Genomic DNA, 24,211 nt, shown 5'->3' on the forward strand with positions numbered 1-24,211 from the left:
CCGCGTCTAGTGTTGCCGACGGAGGCGCCCCGGCAAGGCAAGGAGTGGCCCAGAGCGGAGCTTGTTGACGAGCGGGCATCGTCAGTGTTGGGGCAGATGATGAATGACCTGAAGCCGGGCAATGCGAGGGCGGCCAAAATAACGGGAGTGATGCTCCTGAGGGAGTTCTTGACGCTGCGGGTTACCCCACTCCAGGCGCGCGCGCCCCTTCTAGGAGCTTGAAGGAGGGGGAAACAAGGCCCGCCTGAGGCCGGGGGACCTGCCTGACGACGAACTGGACGCCGTCCTACGTCTCATAATCGGAGACAACTAGGAGTACCCGCCTAGCGCCTTCATTCCCCTGTTCCAACGCAGGAACCAGGAGGAATTCGTCGCCTCCTGGACGACTTTTGATGCATGCGGTCAGGTGCCGCCGGTGTTTCGGGAGCTCCTACGGCACTGAAACTGGTGGAGGTGTCTTCTGGCGAGTCCCGTGGAGAGGGGGAGAGGAGGTGGACTCGGAGGAGACCCCTGAAGAGGTGGGGGAGACCTCCCCTCCGAGCAAGGCCGAGATTATTTGCGCCCTTCCTGATGATGCCGAGGCTGACGCCTACCAGGGGGGAAGGAGCAACCCCTCGTCCCGACAAAGGGTAGGTCATCGCTGGTGGCCCTTGGTGCCGCCTCCACCCCAACACCTCCTGGGGTTGGATCCGGTTCTTCCTCCGCACCGCATGGCACCGCCGGAGCCCGAACGCCTGCCCCTCAGGTCCCAATGTTGTCAGGCCTCAAGCTTCACAAGCAGAGGGTGGAGTACCTCGCGGTGGGCCGGTAGGTGTCTCGAGCTTCACTTTATCGCTGCTGGTACTTGTTATTTCCTGACGCTCGCCTTTGGTTGATCAGGCTAACATCTTCGGGGAAGAGGAGGAAGGAGGGTATGGCGGCTGTGCCTCCCTCCGCAGAGCAAGGAGGCCACATCGCCCATGTCTCCCTCCATCGTAGTTTTCACAGTCGTATGTCCGAACGTCTGTTGTGTTTAGCCACTGATTTCAGGGTTGACAACATATTAGTTCCGTGGGAAGAACTCATTAGTAGTGACACCCTACTGAATGAGCGGGCTCACGCATTAAGTAGGTGCGTGTGGCCTTCCAGGACCTTTGAGGAGATACAGAAAGAACTTCCGAGGCTGCATGGTAGATGTCGTCATCCTGGGAACGGGGGTCCCCAGACTTGCCTGCCTGTGGCCCGCGGCGTGGCTGAGCCAGCAGGCCGTACGGCCCATCTTCACCAACAAAGCACCCAAGACCCTCGCGAGGGGCCAAGCCTCGCGAGGCGGACGATGCAAGACCTGCTCTGGAGTGGCCTAGCTAGGCAGGCTCACGAGGAGCAGAGATATCAAGGCGAGGCGAACCTCACGAGGCTCTCGTGATGTGAGCCATGACGAACGACACCAGGCGGGCGCCAGCACACACATCGTCCTTGTTTCCTCTTTGGCGCAAAGGGGGCAAGCGCAGTCGCGGAGTACCAAGGCCTTAGGAAAAGGTTGTCATTTCGGTGCAACAAGACCAAGACCATGGACTGCAAGACGGAGGTCATCGTGGAGCCCAGAACAGCGTCACCACCAGAACTTTGTGCAGGCGAAGACTACTTTTGTCAGGATAGCTTGTACTAGCTGTCCCCCTTCAAATTAGCCCGCCATTGTTGGCTCCCTTCCCGCTCGATATTTGGGAAGAGGACCAGGGCCTCTATAAATAGGACTAGCCACCATAGTGGAGGGAGAGATCGGAGCTGAGGGGGCGAGAGGGGACTGATCTTAGCCCGAGAGAGACCACCTCACACACAAGCTCACCAAGCACAAGAACTCCTTAACCTCAGGAGGCCGTTCCACCCTTGTATTGTTCATCATCAGCCAAAGAGGCAATCCACCACCGCCACACTGGAGTAGGGTATTACACCACAACGGTGGCCCGAACCAGTATAAATCCTGTGTCCTTCTGTGTTGTGAGTTCATCGAGTTCGTCCGCAAGATCTTAGCGAGCTAGAGCGTAGATCGGTTGGAGGGAAAGGCTTCATGCGCACCCCAGTGTTTGAACCTTAAGGGGTTTACCGGAACCCCATACCCCGACATTTGGCACGCCAGGTAGGGGTGTGCCAGAGCCTTTTCTCTGCCAATCAACTCTTCGACGTTCACCGGCTATGATGCCTGGCGACCCAAGAACCGGATCCAACCGCTCGGCAGCCTGGCCGGCCAGGACGGCGCCGCCTACCCATGAAGATCTCGACCCCGCACCCCAGGCGGCGCGGGCATCACCGAGCTCTGCCGAGTGTGGATAGCGCGGCCAGGCATAATCCACCCTCACCCCGCGGCAAGCACGAGCCGCAGCGAGAGCAGCAAGTCACGCCGCTGCAACGGCGCCGCACTCACGGCGGGAGCAAGCAAACATGCGGGCGGCACTCACAGTGGCAAGGGAACTGCAGTGATGCAGGCTGATGGAGTGCGGCCGGAACACGCTGCTTGAGCGTGTTGCTGAGCTCCTGGACGCAGCGGCATCAGGAGCGCCACCCTTCAGCTATCGACTTCCCCCCAGGACAATGCAAGGTCACGCAGCGAGCCTCACCACATCTGCGCGCCGTCAACTACGCCCAGGGGCTTCGCCAACGTCAGCACGGCCGGCGACGTAGGGGGCTCCAATCCCCCCATGCCGCCCTCGAGAAGCACGAGCACAAGCGTCACCCCCATGGTCCAAGCCGGATGCCATATTATCATCCCTAGGATGCCATCATGGGCGGAGCAACATGGAGTGTGGGGCACCACGACGAGGTGTATGGGGTGACGGCCCCGGAAGCCTACGTGCGCCGCATGATGGACCAAGGGTATGCACCAGAGGACGACATCGGCTCGTTCGTTGGAGAAGATTGGGGAGAGGGGGCACTAGGAGCCGAAGCCTTCCAAGAGCCAGCGGAGAACCACAGCGATCACGCCGGCGACGGCTACTATAGGGTACCGCTAACCTCTCAGGAACATGCTTATGCTAACCATGGGCTACAGATGAATTAGGTTGCAGCACCGATCGACGACCCCGGCACGGCGGCACCCGTCTCAACAAGGGAGACACGTTGGGGGCCGCCGAGAGGGAGCTAGGAGCAAGGCCCCTCCCCAAGGCACGCGAAACCAGGGGACACCTAGAGGTAGGCCCTCTGCCGGGGTGGCTTCAACGACCCTTCCGTCGGCAGAGGATCCATGGTCGCCGAGGGAACCGCTGGTGTCCTCTTTCCCTCCTTTGTGCCGTCCTGGTCTCCGGCCGGCTCAAAGGAGGTCAAGAGTGGCGCAAGGCGGGCCTCTCGTCTGGCGATATGAAGCAAGGCCAGTACCTGTGAAGAAGGCCCGGTGCCTGTGAAGCTCGCCGCCCGTGACACTCTCACGTAATAATGAGTTGGGGCTGTACACGCCCCGGAGTCTCAGGAGCGCTGGCCTCAGGCCCTGGGGCTCCCTCCCACGCCTAGTGGACAGCACTTAGCTCCGCGCTGGTGAGAAGACTTGAAGACCCAAAGATTAGACTAGGTGCCGGACGTGGCATTTTGCTTTGGATCTCTCTTTCTGTGGCTTTGCTTTCTGATTCTGGACTTAAGTTGAAGCTGAATTTTTATCGTTGTGCGCGGGGGGTGCCTTTTCTCGTTCGAGTCGTTTCTCGCCTTCTGGATCTTGTTTGGTTTGGGACTCGTGTCCGTCGCCTCTCCCTCGCAAAGCTCCCCGCGAGCCGGACCGCACAGAGCATGCGCTAGCACTACGCCTGGTGCTCACCCTTCCCGGGGCCCCCTTCAAACAGGGCGGCAAGCCCCACAAGATTCTCCAGAACTCGTCGCCTCACGACCTAGCCCTAAACATGCGCTGACTAAGGTAATCCACGTCGGGAAACTCACCGACAGCTTCACAAGCTCACGAGGACACATAACCACATCGCGTAGGAAAGTAAAAACTGCGATTCATTTACATGAGGGGCTCCCCCTCTCAAAATGCTCTCACAAGTTTTCCTAGGGCCACACCCGAGTTTTGCGTGCAGAATAAAACAACAGTAGAATATGGCAACGTCATCATCTTCGTCAGAATATCGCTCGCTGCGTCATCCAGGGATGTGTCGCTCGCATCGTCATCATCTTCGTCAGAATCGTCGCTGCCATCGGCAACGCCCCCATCGCCGTCATTGACCACGCCACCTTCGTCTGCGACGACTACCACCCCATCGTTCTCCGAGGTGAAGGCCCTGACCAACGCGTCGACATGATCCTCTACCCAACGCGCCAAGTCGCCCCGAACGGCAATGGGCACAGGAGTAATGGCAGCATCAAAGTCAAAGTTGGGGTTGGTGTTCAGGAGGTGGCTGAAGACACGGGAGAAGGCGTGCTGAAGCAGGCCACGACCCCTCTCCTCCACAAGCTGCCGAGCTCTGGTAGATTGAGCCTCCAGGCGCGTCACCACCTCGGTGAAGAAGGTCAGGTGGCTGGCGTAGTCACTCGAGTGAGGGGTCGGGGCATTCTCGTCGCAGATATAGCCCAGGATGGTGTTGGTCTTGTTTCGAAGGTCTTGAAGCATAGGGCCATGCACGCGCTCCAGCGTTCGGTGTTGGAGCACTTCTTCTCTTTTTGCCGAGCGACAGCCTCAGCATCGTCAATTAGCCTTCGGAGGGAAAGCAGCCCGGCGCGGGCGGTTGCCAGGTCCGCCTGCGCCATAACCAGGGCGGCGGTTGTGGCCTCAGCACGCCTCTCGGCCTCGTCCAACCTGGGCCTGAGGGCGGTGGCCCTGCCCGCACCCTCTTGCCCAGCAAGCTCCAGCCTCAAGCCGTACCTGCCCTCTAGATCGGCACGAACCACGGCTACCCGGCGATTGATCTCTTTTTCGACTCCGACCTCGTGGGCCCCGACGGCATCTTCAGCTTGAGCGACTTGACACTCCCTCGTCTCCAGCCGCTCGAGCTCCAGGCTGCGCTCCACGGCCTCAAGGGCCAGCGCCTCCTCACGCCGCCGGATCTCCTCTTCCTCCGCAGGCGTCCCCCTCATCGACGCAAGGGCGTCCCCACGCGCCTCGACTTGCTCCTCAAGGGACGCGCTCCAGGCCCGGAGCTCCCACGCGCGCTCCTCCGCTGCCTCGCGGCGGCGATCGGCCTCGCGAGCTTCCTCCAAACCTCGCGAGCGGGCCTCATTGGCAATCTTGAGGGACGCCTCGGCCTTCACGTTCTCGAGGTCGCGATGATAACGGCCAAGGTTGATGGCCACTAGCAGCTTGCGCCGCTCTTCCACCAACCGAAGACCTTCGGCCTCAAGACACGAGTCGGCGCCAGCAAGCTCTTCACCAAGGTAGTTCATCGCGCACATCGCCTCTTGGAAGACCTCGTGGCGGACCATGTTGCGCCCGCTCTCGAGCTCGAATGCTCGCCCCATCTCGTCCTCCGCCATGGGGGCTGCGGGTGGAGCATCAAGTGGCGCGCCATCTCCTGGTTGGGGGCTGGGGGCTTGTCGGTGTTCTGGGAACGGGGTCCCCAGACTTGCCTGCCTGCGGCCTGCGGCGTGGCTCAAAGGGGGGCCCAGTACAGCCCATCTTCATCAACACAGACCCAAGACCCTCACGAGGGGCCAAGCCTCGCGGGGCGGACGACACGGAGCTTCCTCAGGCACGGCCTCATCAGGCTGGCTCGCGAGGAGGCGGAGAGATCAAGGCGGGGTACCTCACAAGGTGCCCGTGATGCAAGCCATGACGACCAAGGGCGCCAGGCGGGCGCCAGCCCGCGCAGTGTCCTCCTTTCCTCTTTGGTGCAAAGGGAGCAAGCACAGGCAAGAGCATCAAGCAAAGGCACCTGTTTTGGTGCAACGAGACCAAGACCAGTCCAACGGCAGGGAGGAAGTCATTGTGGAGCCCAAGCCAGCGTCACCACCAAAGCCTTTGGCAGGCGAGGACCAACTTTAGTCAGGATAAGTGTACCAGATGTTCCCCTCCAAAATGGCCAATTGTTGGCGCCCTTCCCGCTCAATATTTGGGAAGAGGCCCAGGGCCTTTGCCTATAGATAGGACTAGCCACCCACAGGGTAGGAGGATCGAAATCAGAGAGAGAGAGAGAGAGGGGTGACTGAACTCCTCCTAGGAGTTCATCCCCTCAGCCAAGAATAGACCCTCGCGAGGCTGTTCTTCCTTGTATTGCTCATCTTCATCAGCCCAAGAGGCAATCCACCACACCACACACTGGAGTAGGGTATTACACCACAACGGTGGCCCGAACCAGTATAAACCCTGTGTCTCTTGTGTTGTTCTTTCCATAGCTTAGATCTTAGCGTGGCGGTGGGGCGCAGGTAGGTAGAAGGCGAAATCTCCGTGCGCACCCCAGTGTTCGAACCTCAAGGGTCTGCCGGAACCCAAAATCCGACATTTGGCGCGCTAGGTAGGGGTGCGCCGGAATTCGTCTTCCACCACCCCGTTCTCCTCCGACCATCGCGTCCATGTCTGACACTCATCGGGCCCGCGCCGAGTGCCGGGCCGCTCTCGCTTCCCGCGTCGCCCAGACGGCTCCTGTTGGCGGGCGTCCTCGCTGTTCCCCGCCACCTGCCATCAACGCCACCATCGTCCCGGCGGGGCACGAGCAGCAAGCGTCGTCTCAGCATCCGTCTGTGCGGCAAGACGGCCGCACCGCTACTCCCTCGCTCACCCCAGCTGGTTCTTCGTCCCGCGCGCTCCGCGCACCCATGGAGGCTCGAGCTGCGCTCATTATGGAAAACGAGCTCCTGTGCTACCGTCCTGTCGACGACGTCTACGAAGAATGGCTCGACTGCGTCGCCGAGCTCGTCCGCGCCGCAGGGGGCTCTCCTGCGCCGTCCGTTCCGCTGCACCGCACCCCGCCCCACGCGGGCGACGAAGCTCCGGCGGCGCCCCGGCCGCCTCCTCCTCAAGAAGGCGCCATGGATCCAAGGCGCGTGGCCCCTGAGCGGAACCCGCTCCGTCAGGTGCCAGCGCGGCAAGAGCAAAGCTGCCAAGAAGTCCCTCGCCCGCAAGAAGCTGCAGGGCGCTCCCTGCTCCAGCACGTCGCGACCATGCTCCTGCTCCCGCGCGTCAAGACCCCGCGCTGCTCCCAGCTACAGCGCGTGGGGACATGCAAGACCAAGCTCTCCGTCACCCAAGGCCTCCCATGGCCACAGCAGGCTGCCGCGCCTTCACCACCGAGCTACGCAGCGTCGCGTGGCCCGGCAAGTTCAAGCCAGACCTGCCTCCTTTTTACAACGGCACGGCCGACCCTGCGGAGTTCCTCCAGCTCTATGAGCTGGGCATCGAAGCTGCCAACGGAGACGAGAAGGTCATGGCGAACTGGTTTCCCATGGCGCTCAAGGACAGGGCCCGCACCTGGCTCCTGAACCTGGCTCCAGGCACGATCTCCTCCTGGGACGAGATGCGCACCCGCTTCATCGCCAACTTCCAAGGTACTCGCGACCGGCCACCCGTCGTGAGCGACATGCGCCGCATCAAGCAACAACCCGGAGAGACCCTGCAGAAGTACATCCAGCACTTCAACAATGCACGCCTCAAGATTCCCAAGGTGACCGAGGAGGCCATCATCTCAGCCTTCTCCGATGGCGTGCGCGATGTCAAGATGAAGGAGGAGCTGGCGATGCATGAAGACCTGTGCACTTCCTTGGAGTTGTTCAACTTGGCAACCAAGTGCGCCAGGGCTGAGGAAGGGCGTCTCTCCCTCCCCGAGCTGCCTGCCGCAGACCCAGAAGAGAAGAAGCCCAAGGCCAAGGATGTGAAGCGCAAGGGGGCTGCCGTGCTCGCGGCAGAACTAGACACCAAGCGGGGCAGAGATCAGCCCGAACCTTCCAAGGGCAGTCGGTACTGTGTGTACCACGACCTCCACACCCACAACACCAACGAATGTCAAGAGCTCCGAGCCGTGCGAGAAGGAAGGATCGGCCGTCGCCCCGACCGCGGTGACCGGGGCTGCGGTCGAGGAGGAGGAAGGAATGCAGGACGCTGGGAAGACCGCTGCCCGCGCCAAGGGTGGCGCGATCAACCTCGCGAGGATCGCTGGCAAGACCCGCCTCGTGAAGGAGACTGGAAGGATCAGCCTCGCGAGGATCGCCCGCAAGGCAACGCAGGCCTCCCTCCGTTGCCGCCGCAGCCAAGGAGAAACGAGGACCGCCATCAGGACGAGGGGGCTGGGGGCTTCGAGGAGCCACATGCGATCGCCTGCATCCTGGGCGGGGCTCAAGCCCCAGCCTCTCAACGCATCTTCAAGCAGTTCGCCCGCGAAGTGAATGCAGTCCTCCCCAAGCTGGAAGCCACGCGCCCTCTCAGGTGGTCGGCATGCGCCATCACGTTCAGCTCAGCAGATTAGCTCAAGTGTGCGGCCACAGCTGGAGTCCTCTCGATGCTTTGTTCCCCAATCATCAGCAACGTGGTGGTCACCAGGACCCTCATCGATGGCGGGGCAGGGCTCAACGTCTTGTCCGTGGAAACATTCAACAATCTCCAAGTGCCCTACAACCAGCTTCAGCCAACCAAGCCTTTCTCCGGAGTCACCGACGGCTCCACGGTCCCGATTGGGCAGGTCCGCCTCCCTGTCACCTTTGGGGCACGCGACAACTACCGCACCGAGCTCATCGACTTCGACGTCGCTCACATTCGCCTGCCGTACAACGCCATCCTTGGGTACCCAGTGCTGGCCAAGTTCATGGCCGTAACTCACCACGGCTACAACATCCTCAAGATGCCAGGAAGTGGCGGAGTCATCATGGTGCCCTGTGAAGAGAAGGACGCGGTGTGTTCCCTGGAACGAGCCTTTCAGGCCGCATCACTGGAAGACCCGGATGGCTTCACGAGACCGCCCCCAAGAAGAAGAAGACATCGTCCGGCCTGGCCCCTCAGGAGGCAGGCCCCTCAGGGCCCGCGCCTGCCCAGGGGGAACCTCCTTCCATCGCATAGGAAAGCGCGCCCGGTGCCCTCCTCAGGCAGGGCTTGGGGGCTCTCCCCTGGAGGGCCACCGACCTGGCTAAGGTCACGAGGGAGGCGCTTGGGCACCACATGGAGGCGTGTTTCAAAGCACTTTTCCCTCAAGAAGGAGTAAGGCAAGGAGGGCCAGACCCTCAGGAGTTCGTCAGCAAGGCCATTCAGGAGCTACAGGAGTCAAGAGTCATGAGAGGCGGCCACCGCCTACCAGCTATGGCTCCCCATCCAGGCGAGGATGGTGGGTTGCGCGTCTGCATCGACATACCAGGGCTCAATCGACTCACCTCTCTGGAGCGCCTCTGGCCCTCGCGAGTGTGGCACTGCGAAGGTCCACCCCACAACTACGTTCGCATGCCTTACGGCTTGCCGAACGCGGCTGCCACATACCAGCGCCTCATGAGGGGCATCATGGAGGCTCAAGAGGCCAGGCGTTCCACAGCCCTGGCGGAGATGGAGATGGTCCGCGAGGAGCCACCAGCGCCTCCGGAGCCTCCCGAGGCCCCTGGGCCTGGGGGCTCGTGAGGATCGGCTTCCGCAGCCCACCGAGTCAGCTACACCAACACTCCTTCGTCCTCAACATCATCAGGTGACATCTTTCAAGTTTCATTTCTAGCTGGGAGCGCCCCCAGGGCTGCATTATTCCCAGGCCGCATGGGTCCCTCCCTGCGGCATGTATCCCTTTTATTTCATGTTGTTAGCTTACCTTGTTGGGGGCGCCCCACGGGCTGCATCATCCCCAAGTCGCTCGGGCCTGACCCAGTGATGTCCGCCTTCACAGCATCTATTTGAATGAATCCACTCCTTCGCGGCTAATGTGTTTGACCTAGTTGCCCGCTCAACATCCGCCCCAGAACTCTTGAGGTAGGAGACCTCGTGATCAGGTGGGTTCTCTCCAGGGAGGGACTACCAAGCTCTCTCCCATGTGGGAGGGCCTGTTCAAGGTTGTTCATGTTTCCAGGCCCAGCTCCGCGCGCTTGGAGACTCAGGAGGGGGTGCCGGTCCAGAACGCATGGAACATCCAGCACCTCCGGAGGTTCTACCCCTAAAAAGGCCCAGAGCCTGTGAAGAAGGCGAATGCCTGTGAAGATTATCCTTTTTGGAAAAGGCCCAGAGCCTGTGAAGAAGGCGAATGCCTGTGAAGCTGTCGTGTTTTGGAAAAGGCCCAGAGCCTGTGAAGAAGGCGAATGCCTGTGAAGCTGTCGTGTTTTGGAAAAGGCCCAGAGCCTGTGAAGAAGGCGAATGCCTGTGAAGCTATCGCGTTTTGGAAAAGGCCCAGAGCCTGTGAAGAAGGCGAATGCCTGTGAAGCTGTCGCATTTTGGAAAAGGCCCAGAGCCTGTGAAGAAGGCGAATGCCTATGAAGCTATCGCGTTTTGGAAAAGGCCCGGAGCCTATGAAGAGGGCAAATGCCCGTGAAGCCTGCTTCCCCCAAGAAAGGCCCGGAGCCTGTGAAGAAGGCCAACGCCTGTGAAGCTCGCCGCCCTGTGACACTCTCACATAATAATGAGTGGGGCTATACACGCCCCGGAGTCTCAGGGGTGCCGGCCTCAGGTCCTGGGGCTCCCTCCCACGCCCAGTGGCAGCACTTAGCTCCGCGCTGGTGAGAAGACGTCCAAGACTAGATTAGGTGCCAGACGCGGCCTTTTGTCTGATTTCGTTGCTTTTACCTTTGGTTGTCGCTTTCCCCCGTTGGATTTAAGTTGGATTCGAATTTGAGATTTGCGTGTGTTCGGGGAAGGGGTGCTTAGTCTCGTTCGAGCAATTTCTCGCGTTTTGGTTACCACTTCGCCTCAGCTGCCTCCCCTCGTGAGCCCCTCGTGAGCCGGGTCAGGCCTAGCTTGCGCGCAGCCCAGACTGCCGCCGCCGCGTCCTCTCAGGAGGGTTTTTTACTACAGATCCTATGGATTCGATCAAGGAACACTCGGGACACCACAGCCTCCCATAGGCTACCTCAGGGCCCGCACGGGACAAAGGTAAACTAGCCGACTAGCGCGTCGCTTAAGCCAACCACTTGGCGCGGGCGCATGGGCAATGTAACGTCTACTAGTACGAAGAACACAAGTTTTACATGAGGGGCTCCCCCTCCAAAATGCTCTCACAGCTATCAGGCCAAAACCTGAGTTCTATTCATGCAGGGTAAGGAAACAGGAATGATGCATGATCAGTCGGATAAATCCCCCAATGCGTCCTCAGGAGCACCACGCGAACCGTTGCTGGCGTCGCTGAACTCGCCATCGCTGTCTGCGTCGCCGCCAGCAGCGTCAGGGCCGTTCACCACACCGCCCTCGTCAGCATCCATGATCACACCGTCGTTGTCTAAAGCGAAGGCCCTGACAAGAGCATCCACATTGTCTTCCACCCAGTGCTCCAGGTCGTCTCGGACGGCCTGGGGGACTGGGGCGATGGCGGCGTCGAAATCGAAGTGGGGATCCATGTTCCGGAGATGGCTGAAGATGCGAGGAAAGGCGCGCCCGAGCAGGGCGCAGCTCCTCTCCTCCACCAACCTGTCGGCCCTGACCGACCGCGCCCCCAGCTGCGTCACCATGTCGGTGAAGAACTGAAGGTTGCCGGCGTAGTTGACTGCGTGCGGCTCGACAACAGCCGCCTCGCAGATGTTGCCCAAGGCTGTGTTGGCTCTCTCCCGGAGCGTGGTGAGCATGGGGCCGTGCTCATGCTCCAGGATCCGCCGCTGACGTATCGCGTCCGCATTCTGGCGCGCGACGACCTCAGCCTCCTCCACCCGCTGGCGAAGAAGGAGCACCTCGGCCTGGGAGGTGGTTGAGTCCCCTTGCGCTGCCTCAAGGGAGGCCCGAAAAGCATCGGCCCGCCGCGTCGCTTCCTCCATCTTGGCCCTCAAGGCAGCAGTCCTACCTTCAGCCTCGGCCCGGATCAACTCCAGCCTCTCCTCGAACTCGTGCTCGAGGTTCAAGCGCGCCATCGCCACCCGACGTCCGACCTCCTCCAGGACACAGGCTTCCCGTGCAGCGACATCATCGTCCGCCTGTGTCACCAAGTGATGATGGAGATCATGATGATGATGAATATTGCGCCTTCATCATCATGATCTCCATCATCGTGTCTTCATGAAGTTGTCACATCAACGACTACTTCTACTTCTATGGCTAACGCGTTTAGCAATAAAGTAAAGTAAGTTACATGGCGTTCTTCAATGACACGCAGGTCATACAAAAAATAAAGACAACTCCTATGGCTCCTGCCGGTTGTCATACTCATCGACATGCAAGTCGTGAATCCTATTACAAGAACATGATCAATCTCATACATCACATATATCATTCATCACATCCTTTTGGCCATATCACATCACATAGCATACCCTGCAAAAACAAGTTAGACGTCCTCTAATTGTTGTTTGCATGTTTTACGTGGCTGCTATGGGTTCTAGCAAGAACGTTTCTTACCTACGCAAAACCACAACGTGAGATGCCAATTGCTATTTACCCTTCATAAGGACCCTTTTCATCGAATCTGTTCCTACTAAAGTGGGAGAGACTGGCACCCGCTAGCCACCTTATGCACCAAGTGCATGTCAATCGGTGGAACCTGTCTCACGTAAGAGTACGTGTAAGGTCGGTCCGGGCCGCTTCATCCCACAATACCGTCGAAACAAGATTGGACTAGTAACGGTAAGCATATTGAACAACATCAACGTCCACAACTACTTTGTGTTCTACTCGTGCAAAGAATCTACGCAATAGACCTAGCTCATGATGCCACTGTCGGGGAACGTAGCAGAAATTCAAAAATTTTCCTACGAATCACCAAGATCTATCTATGGAGAGACCAGCAACGAGTAGAAAGAGAGTGCATCTAGATACCCTTGTAGATCGCTAAGCGAAAGCGTTCAAGTGAACGGGGTTGATGGAGTCGTACTCGTCGTGATTCAAATCACCGATGATCAAGTGCCGAACGGACGGCACCTCCGCGTTCAACACACGTACAGCCCGGTGACGTCTCCCACGCCTTGATCTAGCAAGGAGAGAGGGAGAGATTGAGGAAGACTCCATCCAACAGCAGCACAACGGCGTGGTGGTGATGGAGGAGCGTGGCAATCCCGCAGGGCTTCGCCAAGCACCATGGGAGAAGAGGAGGAGAACTTGGGAGAGAGGGAGGGGCTGCACCAAAGGCATAAGGTATGTTTGGGAGGCCCTCCTACCCCACTATATATAGGGATCCCAAGGGGGGGTGCGCCAGCCCCTAGGAGATCCAATCTCCAAGGGGGCGGCGGCCAGGGGAGGAGTCCTCCCCCCCCCCCAAGGCACCTAGGAGGTGCCTTCCCCTGCTGGGACTCTTCCTTTAGGGTTTCCCCAGGCGCATGGGCCTCTTGGGGCTGGTGCCCTTGGCCCATGTAGGCCAAGGCGCACCCCCTACAGCCCATGTGGCCCCCCGGGGCAGGTGGCCCCACCCGGTGGGCCCCCGGGACCCTTCCGGTGGTCCCGGTACAATACCGATGACCCCGAAACTTGTCCCGATGGCCGAAACAGGACTTCCTATATGTAAATCTTTACCTCCGGACCATTCCGGAACTCCTCGTGACGTCCGGGATCTCATCCGAGACTCCGAACAACATTCGGTAACCACATACAAGCTTCCTTTATAACCCTAGCGTCATAAAACCTTAAGTGTGTAGACCCTACGGGTTCGGGAGACATGCAGACATGACCGAGACGTTCTCTGGTCAATAACCAACAGCGGGATCTGGATACCCATGTTGGCTCCCACATGTTCCACGATGATCTCATCGGATGAACCACGATGGCAAGGACTTAATCAATCCCGTATTCAATTCCCTTTGTCTATCGGTATGTTACTTGCCCGAGATTCGATCGTCGGTATCCAATACCTTGTTCAATCTCGTTACCGGCAAGTCACTTTACTTGTTCCGTAACACATCATCCCGTGATCAACTCCTTGGTCACATTGCGCATATGATGATGTCCTACCGAGTGGGCCCAGAGATACCTCTCCGTTTACACGGAGTGACAAATCCCAGTCTCGATCCGCATAAAACAATAGATACTTTCGGAGATACCTGTAGTGCACCTTTATAGCCACCCAGTTACATTGTGACGTTTGATACACCCAAAGCACTCCTACGGTATCCAGGAGTTACACGATCTCATGGTCAAAGGAAGAGATACTTGACATTGGCAAAGCTCTAGCAAATGAACTACACAATCTTTTGTGCTAGTCTTAGGATTGGGTCTTGTCCATTACATCATTCTCCTAATGATGTGATCCTGTTATCAACGACATCCAATGTCCATAGCCAGGAAACCATGACTATCTGTTGATCACAACGAGCTAGTCAACTAGAGGCTCACTAGGGACATATTGTGGTCTATGTATTCACACGTGTATTACGATTTCCGGATAATACAGTTATAGCATGAATAAAAGACAATTATCATGAACAAGGAAATATAATAATAATACTTTTATTATTGCCTCTAGGGCATATTTCCAACAAGATGTGTGTTTGCTATCTCCCATTCTGTAACATACAACTCTAGTCTAACTACCCACTCAACTGTTTTCCTGGTCACGCCCTTCCTTGTCGTCCTAAAATTGTGGAGTGTGTTCAACAATTACCTAATGCTTCGAATGGAGTACTATGAAAGATAATGCAACATTGAAAAACTGGTTAATACCTGTGGATGTGTGCTGGCACCAGGTTCTCTGTAGGGGGAGGCAGCTCCAACTACAAAAGACCAAATTGCCTCATAACCCTCTGTTGTGCCATCTCCTTGACGAAGACATCGAAGATGATCTTCGATTTCTTCATCTAGTAATCTCGGTCCCTTGTGCATAGCACAGACATATCACCAGGGTGTCTCACATGTATGGATGCTTCCGTGTAGGGCTGCCAGATGACCCCAGTGTACGCATCGAACTGCTCGTTCACTGCCGTGTATGCCTTCCTGGTCTGATCACTAGCAAAGCGTCTCTGCAGAAAAAAAAGTTAGTAGCCGCTAGCATTGAACTATCTCTTGTGCACAAAAAAATTGCATTAAACTATAACACGATACATACCTCACAACATGTCCAACACAGATCAAAAGTAGGCATGTCGATGCCGTCGGATCAAACATGGCGTCTATGTCAGTGTGCAAATTAATAAAGCACGTACCGCTGAACCCATCCTAGGTGTATCATCTAGTTCTCCTTAGGAGTGCGAGTGGACAGAGGCTAAAGCTTGCGCTCATACCATATCGCAGCATGATGACCCCTATCAATGTCCCCATTCAGCAACCACATTCCCGACATTCCTGCACATAAAAAATTCAGAACATAGTGCCACACTTAATACAAATTCAGAACATAGTGCCACACTTAATACAAATTCAGAACATAGTGAGACACTTAATACAAATTCAGAACATAGTGCCACACTTAATACAAACTCAGAACATAGTGCCACACTTCATACAAATTCAGAACATAGTGCCACACTTAATACAAATTTAGAACATACTACTGCTAGCTTAGCTTCTGTAAGGGCATATTTATCCCTAAGTGGTTTTTGTGATTGATGACAATGCATTTGTGGACTAATCGTGTGCATTGAGCATTTCAGATATCTCATGTCTAGGCACAAGACGATTTGGTGCCCCTCGAAGCCTATCGAAGACGGTGTTTCTCTATGTTTCTTTTTGGTGGATTTGAGTCATAGGAAAGCCGTACTATTAAGAGGGGGTCCGCTTTGGAAAGGTTTGGGTGGAATCAGCACGTACACGTCTGTTCCTTTGCACCTCCTTTCCTTTGCCTCTTTGGAGCAACCACTGTTTATTCGTGTCTCTGCAAAATACAGGACTCCTAAGTGATTGTTGTGATGTGGCATGCGGTAGTACTGCTCAAGGGAGTAGTAGTACCGCAGAGGCCCACGGTAGTACCGGTCGGGGACGCGGTAGTACCATAGGCCCTTGCAGTAGTACCGCTCCCCGGGGGCAGTAGTACCATGGCCTCGGGCCGGGCACAGCAGCACGAGCGGAAGTAGGGGCTGATGTAATTTTTTACATCCGCGCCCTATGCGGTAGTACCGCTCCCTGTTTGAGGTAGTACCATGTCGGAGTTTTGCACAGATCGAAACTCAGCGGAAGTAGCCATGGATGTATTTTTATTTGTATGTGCCTTCCCAGCCCAAACAAACCCTGCCTTGCGGTAGTACAGCAAGGGCGAGCGATAGTACCGCCCCAGCGGTTCTACCGCCATTTGCTTCAACATAACAGGGCTGGTCTAGCTCCGGCCGTGCAAGCGGTAGTATCGTAGTGCCCCGTAGTAGTACCGTATGTCGTGGGCTGGGTAAGTGGGTAACAGTTGGATTTGTCCTATCGCTATATAAGGGGAGTCTTCTTCTCCGAGTTTACCATCTCTTCCATCCCTAAGCTCCATTGTTGCTCTTAGCTCCATTTTCGCCCGATCTCTCTCCCTAGACAATCAAACTTGTTGATTCTCTAGGGATTGGTTGAGAAGGCCTCGATCTACACTTCCACCAAGAGAAATTTGATTCCCCCACTAATCCCTTGTGGATCTTGTTACTCTTGGGTGTTTGAGCACCCTAGACGGTTGAGGTCATCGCGGGGCCATAGTCCATTGTGGTGAAGCTTCGTGGTGTCGTTGGGAGCCTCCAATTAAGTTGTGGAGATTGCCCCAGCCTTGTTTGTAAAGGTTCGGTCGCCGCCTCCAAGGGCACCAATAGTGGAATCACAACATCTCACATTGTGTGAGGGCGTGAGGAGAATACGGTGGCCCTAGTGGCTTCTTGGGGAGCATTGTGCCTCCACACCGCTCCAACGGACACGTACTTCCCCTCAAAGGGAAGGAACTTCGGTAACACATCCTCGTCTCCATCGACTCCACTTTTGGTTGTCTCTCACCTTTACTTATGCAAGCTTATTTTGTGTTCTATCCCTTGCTTGCTTGTGTGCTTGTTGTTGTTGCATCATATAGGTTGCTCACCTAGTTGCATATCTAGACAACCTACTTTGATGCAAATTTTAATTTGGTAAAGAAAAGCTAAAAATTGTTAGTTGCATATTCACCCCCCTCTAGCCAACTATATCGATCCTTTCAGCGTCTTCCTCTCCCTCTTACTCCTATACTTCCTCTACCTCCTCTTCGTCCCCGGTTGCCTCGTCCATGCCCAGTACCACTAGCAGTGATGAAAGTGGGATAATTAGTGTCCCTATGGCCAAATTCATTGCATAGAATGCATTGCCTAGTCGGACCTCCTACTTCAAATTCATCCATATCATTCCGGATGCACTGACACTGTCGTCTACCTCTACTTGTACGCATATGCTCTGAGTTCGGAATGTAACGCCTTTCAGCGGGGTTGACGCTGTTGAAGTTACCCATTGATCGAAAACCCATCAGCTCACATGTCCAGGTATTGGGGACAGACTCTGTCAGAAAAAATGGAGACACAAACGATATTGCGTCCATTCCAAGTTGTTCGCAAGCAGCAAGTACATGTGAGCAAGGTAGGTGACGCAATTTCGGTTTGTTGCATGTGCACTCACATGTTGGCCAGGCTTTATTACCAATTTTCACCTCATGCATCCTCAACTCATTTCCACATCCGAATTTGTTGTTAGCTAAGCGGACCTCAAACCTTCTTTATTGATTGCCGATGGCGACTACAGTGTGTGACTTAGCTGTTTACATCTTGTTGTCCATGTACTTAGTGACTCTTTCATAGTAATGTGTATTTGGGTTGTTCAAGATATGTTGCTCTGCTTTTTGACGTCTATCTCTGAAATACTTCACAGTGCCATAGAAAATACTCTCAACAATGGCTGTAAGTGGCAATGCCCAGTTTCCTCTAAGGACAAAGTTGTATGTTTCTACAAGGTTCGTTGTCATGACACCATACCTTTCTCCAAGTGTGTCATGTAGCAAAGACCACCTCTCCAGAGGCTCATGCTCTATCCATTGCTGGAAGGTTTTAACGACCTCCCGAGCCTTCTCCTAGTACCGGGTGGGTCAAAGCCTGGCAGGTCACATAGCTCAACAGGCTTCTCCTCCACGGCCGATGTTCTTGTTGCCTGCAGCTACTGCTTCAACATGTGCCCTCACCGCTGCATCTCTTGCAGCTTTCCTGTCCCTCATGTGTCTCTGCATGCACACATTAAGTCTGCCACGTATCAAATTGTACTTCCATAATTGGTTCTTCTTGCAGAGTTTTTTGAACAGATTCATCAGGTTCTTATTTCTAAACTACGAGAAGAAATTAGCCCCCAGATGGCGCATGCTCCAACGGCTCTGCAAGTCCTGTCATGGAGTTTGTTCCTCGGGGCTTGGGTTTGTTAGTGTCCTTATCACACTCAGTATACCTGCGTGCCTGTCATGAAGTATGCACACATTGGGCTTCTCCTTCATAACTGATATTTTCAACTGCCTGAAGAACCATGTCCAACTTTCAATGTTCTCACTCTCCATAAAAGCAAATGCGAGTGGGACAACTTGATTTTGCCCGTCTTGACCTATGGTTGTTAGGATCTGACCCTACTTGTACTTGCCAGTGAGAAAAGTACCATCAACACATATCACCAGTCGGCAATGCCTGAAAGCTTCGATGCATACACCGAAAGAGAAGAAGAGACGATGCAGCACCCTCCCAGTTGGGAACTCTGGGATGAACAGGTCTTGGATATCGATATAGGTGCCTGGATTCCGCTGCTGGAGGGTGTGGAGGAGCTGGACAACAGAGTCATATGCATCAAAATAAGAACCAAATCTCCTCTCAAGCGTCGCATGCTTAGCCCTCCAAGCCTTGCCATAAGAAATTATGTACTTGAACCTAGCGAAGACTTTTGTCTGGACTGCCTTCACTTCCATAGCTTTACCCTGCACTATCTCATCATAAAACAACCGAGCAATAAGCGTCGATGAAAGGTTGGCATGATCTTGAGGGATGCAGGTAATAAGACAAGTGTGATTAACTAAGTCACTGATCACCCAACTTGTGCCATACTTAGGGAGAAAGTCGTGCACCCTCACATGACAATCTGGGTTCCTGCATACCATTGTCAGGTATTTTTGACTTGACACCTGAGCAGTGAAAACCCTTTGCATGGACATTGCCCAGTTTTTTATTGCATCCTTTAGAGCTTGCTTGTTGGGATACATAGCAGTCGTCGCAATATTTGTTCTGGTGATATTCCTAGGAAGAATCATGTCCATCGTTCACGATCATTGCAAATGAGAAGTCGTGATTAGACGATGTAGGATTCGGGACCTCCTCTGCATTTTCTTCTTCATCCAACTCATCAGAATCATCGGCATGACCCCTGACAACATCGGTGTCTTCTTCTTCCATCTGGTCCTGCATGTGCCCATCTACCTCATCAGCGTCCACCTCGCCATTGTAATCACCATCAGCATTTCCTCCTTTCTACCTGACTACTCTGCCCTGGTTCATAACCATCAGCATTTCCTCCTTCTACCTGACTGCTCTGTCCTTGTTTGTAACCATCATCTCTAGCATTTGACATAGATAACTGCCTCCCTACACCGCTCTGCCCAGGATCATAGCCACCCTTGCCTTCTTGTGGAGTGACCTCCTTCACGGCGGGAAGCACTAAAGCAACAGGATTGCATCCCCTTCGTTCACAACCTTGTAACCACCGCACCCAATCGGAGTCTCGCTCTATTGGCCTCAAATAAAAGTAATTGTTGAACTTGATCGTGTCCACAATGCATGAACACCGACGGTGTGTGTTTTAGTATCAAGACCTAAATTTGCCGCAATCCATTCTTTCAACTGACAGACAGACCATGTTTGAGGTGCTCTCATTGGCACCTCTATGTGAGTAAATTCACTCAGATCAGCTCCCATCTCAGTTATTTGGACAGTACCAGGACCGTAGTAAAATATGAACTTCACTACATCAGACATCTCGGCTCACCTAATTTTTTTTCAACAACGAAATACAAGTATTAAGCAACAACTTAAAATATCCGCACTAACCAATATTAGACATGCCTATATATTAGCTAGCTATATATTACGGAATATTAACAGAGCAACTAATACAATTCACACCTACAAGTATATTACGAATATTTGCCGGAGTAACCACAAATATTGACAGATTTTAATATTTGACTGGACTGCCTATATTACGGACTTTACTGAAGCAACTCCAAATATTGACACTCCTAAATATTTGACATCCACATATAGTACGGAATATTACCGGAGCAACTACAAATTTTTACACCACAAATTAGTTGGCATCTAAATATATTTACATATACTATCGGAGCAAATAACAATGACCACACACTTAACTTGTTTCACATCGAAACATATTAACAAATACTACCGGAGCACCTACAAAAAAGAAAATGTTTGTTGAAATCTACCCTTGAAGCGTGCATGCGAACGACGAACGACGAACAGCGGCCACCAAACTGCCGGAGCTTCACCTCCACCATACTGCCCCAACTTCACCACCACCACCTCCACCGCCGCAACAACCTCCACCAATGAGATGAAAAAAAACTCCACCAAAATGCTCACCACGACCACCACGAGCTACCCCATCAGTAGATCGAGGTCTCTTTTGGCTGCCCTAACTAAGTAGAATCCATTCACGGTGCCAAATCCGTAAAAAACAGCTCATTTAGGTGTAGAAATTGGAGGCATTTTCATGCACAAAGAGGAGAAAGAAAGAACAGAAGGAGGAGGAGGAAACAGAGAAGCTCGCATGGGAAGGAGGAAAGGGAGCCGGGCCAGCCGCGTGATGTGGGGCCGCACCTTGTCGGCCAGCAGCAGACCGGTCGGTCTGCAGCAGGCTGACATGGGCGCCCCGTGACCAGCCTGCGCCGACAGCTTCCTCTCTCCCCTTCGCGGCATGGCCTGGCCAGTGCGCGGCCGGCACATGGCAGGTGGGCCAGCTGTCGGCCTGGTACTGGCCGACTACACCCACTCGGCCTGCTGTGGGCTGACTAGGCCCAGTCGGCCACCAGCGGGCCGACGGTGTATTATTTTTGAAAATTATTTATCAGGCGTAATATTTGTGAAAATTAATAAAAAAAATGTAATATTTAAAAAAAATTAGCTAGGAAAAGTAGATACGTTGGAGACATATCAACCTGCAAGCTTAAATAATCCACAAACTTCATCCACATAGATTAGGTGCATATCGGGATGTAGTGTTCCGTCTCCTGCATAAGGATTAGCTAGCAGTTTCTCTATCATACCCGAAGGAATTTCATAATAAATATTTTCAGTAGGTTGAGGAGCAACTCTTTGCTCTTCCGGTCGAGGTGAAGATACCCCAAACAAGCCCCTCAAAGGATTATTTTCCATAGTAACAAGTGACAATAAATTTCAGCACACTATATAAATGTTTCCTTACCAAAGGCGCTTCACTCCCCGGCAACGGCGCCAGAAAAGTGTCTTGATGACCCACAAGTATAGGGGATCTATCGTAGTCCTTTCGATAAGTAAGAGTGTCGAACCCAACTAGGAGCAGAAGGAAATGACAAGCGGTTTTCAACAAGGTGTTCTCTGCAAGCACTGAAATTATTGGTAACAGAAAGTTGTGTGATAAGATAATTTGTAACGTGTAACAAGTAACAAAAGTAAAAAAGGTGCAGCAAGGTGGCTCAATCCTTTTTGAAGCAAAGGACAAGCCTGGACAAACTCTTATATAAAGCAAAGCGCTCCCGAGGACACATGGGAATTGTTGTCAAGTTAGTTTTCATCATGCTCATATGATTCGCGTTCGTTACTTTGATAATTTGATATGTGGGTGGACCAGTGCTTGGGTGCTGCCCTTCCTTGGACAAACCTCCCACTTATGATTAACCTCTCTCACAAGCATCTATGACTCTAAAAGAAGAATTAAGGTAAACCTAACCATAGCACAAAACATATGGATCCAAATCAGCCCCTTACGAAGCAACGCATAAACTAGGGTTTAAGCTTTTGTCACTCTAGCAACCCATCATCTGCTTATTACTTCCCAATGCTTTCCCTAGGCCCAAATCATGGTGAAGTGTCATGTAGTCGATGTTCACATAACACCACTAGAGGAGAGACAACATACATCTCATCAAAATATCAAACAAATACCAAATTCACATCATTACTTATAACAGGACTTCTCACATGTCCTCAGGAACAAACGTAACTACTCAAAAAACATATTCATGATCAAGATCAGAGGAGTATTAATTATCATTAAGGATCTGAAAATATAATCTTCCACTGGATAAACCAACTGGCATCAACTACAAGGAGTAATCAACACTACTAGCAACCCACAGGTACCAATCTAAGGTTTTGAGACAAAGATTGAATACAATAGATGAACTAGGGTTTGAGAGGAGATGGTGCTGGTGAAGATGTTGATGGAGATTGACCCCCTCTTGATGAGAGGATCGTTGGTGATGACGATGGCTTTGATTTCCCCCTCACAGAAGGATGTTTCCCCGATAGAACAGCTCCGTCGGAGCCCTAGATTGGTTCTGCCCAGGTCCCGCCTCGAGACGGCGGTGCTTCGTCCTGAAAGCTTCCTTCTGATTTTTTCCATGTCAAAACACCCCATATAGCAGAAGATGGGTGTCAGAGGCTTACCAGGGGCCCCACAAGGATGGGGGCGCGCCCACGGGGGTAGGGCACGCCCTCCACCCTTGTGGCTAGCAGGTGGCCCCCCTCTAGTGCTTTCTTAGCCCATTATTTTTTATATATTCCAAAATATTCTCCGTGAAGTTTTGGGACTTTTGGAGTTGTGCATAATAGGTATCTAATATTTGCTCCTTTTCTAGTCCAGAATTCCAGCTGCCGGCATTCTCCCTCTTCATGTAAACCTTATAAAATAAAGGAGAAAAGGCAAAAGTATTGTGATATAATGTGTAATAACATCCCATAATGCAATAAATATCAATATAAAAGCATGATGCAAAATGGATGTATCACTCCTTGTGTTGAGTTCAAAGGGCTTTCTACTCCAACTTTCAAGCCACTCCTTTGATCTCTAATCTTCCTCCTTGATTTCCACTCCAACCTCCCTAATCCAAAGACACATCTTGAGATGATTTTGAACATGGAGAAAATTATCTTTTGAAGCACAAGAGCAATTGATCCATCACCAAGCAACCTCAGTCTTGTTTTTTTATGATGCCTGCAACCCAAATCGGCTAACTGCGCTTGGGAGCCTTAAAGGTGTGAAGTAACCAAGAAGTTTGTACGGGTCCAAAGATCACCTATTTCGTGTAGATCAACCCCGAGTAATGCTAGAAATTCATGGTTGTTAGACACTGTGGCATAGATTTGATAACCCACAAGTATAGGGGATCGCAACAGTTTTCGAGGGTAGAGTATTCAACCCAAATTTATTGATTCAACACAAGGGGAGACAAAGAATATTTGCACGTATTAGCGGTTGAGTTGTCAATTCAACCACACGTGGAGACTAAATATCTCCAGCAGAGTGATCAATAGCATAGTAATATGATAGTTTGATAGTGGTAGTTACGATAGCAATAGTAACAGTAACAGCGGTAACAACAGTTTTTAACAATTGTGACGACAGAAGCAATAGTAGTAACTTAGCAAAGATCAATATGTGAAAATCTCGTAGGCATTGGATCGATGATGGATAATTATGTTGGATGGCATTCATCATGTAACAATTATAACCTAGGGCGACACGAAACAAGCTCCAACTCATCAATGTAATGTAGGCATTATTTCGTATATAGTCATACGTGCTTGCGATAAGAACTTGCATGACATATTTTCTCCTACCCTCCCGTGGCAGGGGGGTCCATAAGGTAAAAAGGATATTAAGGCCTCCTTTTAATAGAGAACTCGAACAAAGCAATAGCACATAGTGAATACATGAACTCCTCAAACTATGGTAATCACCGGAAAGAATCCCAATTATTGTCACCTTGGGGTATGCAGATCATAACACGTAATAGGTGCATATAACTTGCAAGAAAGGATCAAGAACACAAATATATTCATGAAAAAATAAAGGGTTCAGATCTGAAAATCATGGCACTCGGGCCCTAGTGACAAGCATTAAGCATAGCAAATTCATAGCAACATCAATCTCAGAACATAGTGGATGCTAGGGATCAAGCCCTAATAAAACTAACTCGATTACATGATAAATCTCATCCAACCCATCACCATCCAGCAAGCCTACAAAGGAATTACTCACTCCTGGCGATGAGCATCATGAAATTGGTGATGGATGAAGGTTGATGAT

This window comes from Triticum aestivum, chromosome 4A (assembly GCF_018294505.1).
Source record: "Triticum aestivum cultivar Chinese Spring chromosome 4A, IWGSC CS RefSeq v2.1, whole genome shotgun sequence".
NCBI classification, from domain to species: domain Eukaryota; kingdom Viridiplantae; phylum Streptophyta; class Magnoliopsida; order Poales; family Poaceae; genus Triticum; species Triticum aestivum.